This window comes from Salvelinus alpinus, chromosome 4 (assembly GCF_045679555.1).
Source record: "Salvelinus alpinus chromosome 4, SLU_Salpinus.1, whole genome shotgun sequence".
In the NCBI taxonomy this organism is placed as follows: Eukaryota; Metazoa; Chordata; class Actinopteri; order Salmoniformes; family Salmonidae; genus Salvelinus; species Salvelinus alpinus.
In genome coordinates, this window is record NC_092089.1 from 86,721,569 (window position 1) to 86,724,360 (window position 2,792).

At 38.8% G+C, this 2,792-nt stretch overlaps 1 long non-coding RNA gene across 1 annotated transcript in view; it reads right to left on the reverse strand.

Moving 5' to 3' along the window:
- Positions 1 to 982: 982 nt before the first annotated feature.
- The window catches only part of LOC139572529 (uncharacterized), a 115,638-nt gene continuing 113,828 nt past the window's right edge, over positions 983 to 2,792 (reverse strand). Inside the window, exon 2 of the long non-coding RNA XR_011674448.1 lies at positions 983 to 2,426. This is a non-coding gene — a long non-coding RNA (uncharacterized lncRNA). The remainder of the gene's footprint in view (positions 2,427 to 2,792) is intronic.

Consider the following 2,792-nt stretch of genomic DNA (forward strand, 5'->3'; position numbering starts at 1 on the left):
ATCTCAGCTCTAGCTACTGGGGGACCTAGATGCATCTCAGCTCTAGCTACTGGGGGACCTAGATGCATCTCAACTCTAGCTACTGGGGGACCTAGATGCATCTCAACTCTAGCTACTGGGGGACCTAGATGCATCTCAACTCTAGCTACTGGGGGACCTAGATGCATCTCAACTCTAGCTACTGGGGGACCTAGATGCATCTCAACTCTAGCTACTGGGGGACCTAGATGCATCTCAACTCTAGCTACTGGGGGACCTAGGTACATCTCAGCTCTAGCTACTGGGGGACCTAGATGCATCTCAACTCTAGCTACTGGGGGACCTAGTTACATCTCAACTCTAGCTACTGGGGGACCTAGATGCATCTCAACTCTAGCTACTGGGGGACCTAGATGCATCTCAACTCTAGCTACTGGGGGACCTAGATGCATCTCAACTCTAGCTACTGGGGGACCTAGATGCATCTAATCTCTAGCTACTGTGGTACCTAGATACATCTCAGCTCTTTTTCCTCCCCTCTGGCTCAACATGTTTCAAATGCAATCACTTCCGTCACTTCTCTGTTTACCAGCTAATTCAGAGAGTGAAATAGGATGATCATCCTGTGTGTGTTTTCATCTCGTAATATCCTTTTCCCCTTTTCGTTCTCCTGAAGAGGCATGAGCGTACATTATCATAGCTGCAATAAAAAAGGCTGTTGGAAGTGTAACAAATTGCTTTTTTAATAGGATTATTTTGAAACGTTGCACACTGTGTTTTCCTGTTTTCCTTTGGCTTCATTTTACTCAGTGATTGGATTGTAATTTGAATTTATTTCAAACCAAAACATTCGCTTTGGATATCTAATTTGTCCATTGTTTAGTGTTCTGATAGGTACATAAGGATATTGATTTATATTTTTTATTGTGCTAGTAAAGAAATGTCACCAAACTTTACATTACAAAACATAGGCCTCATACCAGACAAACTATACCAGTATAGCTTTTGTCAACAATTGTTTTTATTGAGTCACGTTATCAGTACAATCAATGGGAAACAATACCATTTTTAACAGTCCACCCACCCACCTATAATCTATGTAATTACTGAGTAACAACCATGTGCCTTGTTCTTACAGTTCATGTTTTAGTATTGTCATGTGAAAATGAGATTCACAATCATAAACATTGTCTTTGAAAATGCTTGTAGTTACAAGTGTTGCCAGTGTGGGTGAGTATGTGTGTCGGTGCGTGCGTGAGTGCATGTGTACTGTAAGCATGTGTGTTCATTAGGGCACACATGCCACAGAGGTCATGTCAACTGAAATTCTAATGCTCAAATGTTACAAAGCTTTTAATTGCTATGCTAAAGGACTAGAGGATGAGATAGAAAAACCCATTAATAAGGAAATATGAGTTACTTTACTGACAAGAGGCCAATCCCATAGCCCTAAAACAGACAACCATGCCTAAACCATTTTACACTCCTAATCTTCTAATAAGATTTTAAAAAGTGTACATTTGTTTATACATTACCACAGATAATAACATGTCTTGTCACATTACATACGACACCTTCAATATGCCCCATATCTCTAAAATTAAGTACAATTTGCGCAAAACATGAATAATGGATTTCAAAGTGTGTTCAATTAAAAGGCATACAAAATGCTATTTCAACCTCCAAGCCCTGGATTTACATTTCAGTATGAGTGTATAGAGAATTATAATGCACATTGATACACGTTTTCATGTTTTGAAAAGCTACCATTAGATGCTAAATTGATGTGAATTAATGGATGGTCAAAATATAACTGTGGGTTAACAGGGTTGTTAAACTATTTTCTAATTTCTTGAGAAAAAAATGTTGCAATGAAGATTGTCTTTTTTTTTCTTCCTTTAACCTCTATTATTTAAAAACTCATTAAAGGTAAAAAAATATGTTGGTTTTTTTTATCAAGAAATTATAAATTAGTTTGATAACACTGTTTGTGAGCTTTTAAATGATATCAAACTTAACCATCCATATTTTTCAGTGATGAAGACTTTGATGTCTCATGGTATGGTGGGGTATGCAAAATGGGTTAACTTTGAACACCTGTATCTCCTGAATGGTTTAGCATTTAGGTCCAAAAAGTTACTTTCTGGCCACTTCTACCATGGGAAAATATGTCTGGAAAGTTTTGTTCAAATCAAACGGGGTGCATTCAAGAAGTGATTGAAATCAAATGGAACAACCCATTCATTATTTAGCTATATAGCCCTAGACTACGTAGTGGCTAACATGGTTATCCTGAAAAACACTACAGGTGATAACATCAGGCCACATGTTTGCAGAGCAGTATGACAGAGAGATGCTCCTCGTGCTGGGTGTTGGTAATAGGCTCTTGGCTTTATAACTCTGCTCAGAGAGTGGCTCATCTCCTTTAATCCTCTGTGTGTTCTCATCTAAGAGAGAGAGAGAGAAGGCCAGGTAAGTTTGCTTTAACTAACTCCCTGACAACCAAGAAGCACACACCATAACGTCTGCTCACAAACACATTGAGACAAGCACTGAGGGTTTAAAATGGCTCCCTATAAGAGATAGAATGACCTTGCACACCAATAAGTCAAAATGCTTAAACTAACCATACAGGCAGTAAATAGGATGAGGCCCAAATTATAGGGCGTAAAATGATGCCAATTTCCTAAGGATCAAGTGGCACTAAAGTGAGATGCAATTCTCTGACGGCAAATTGCCAACATGAGAGTCCAAGGAAATGTTCCCAAAAAACAAGGCATACAGCCTGGTACATCCACCAGGAATTTCACAGT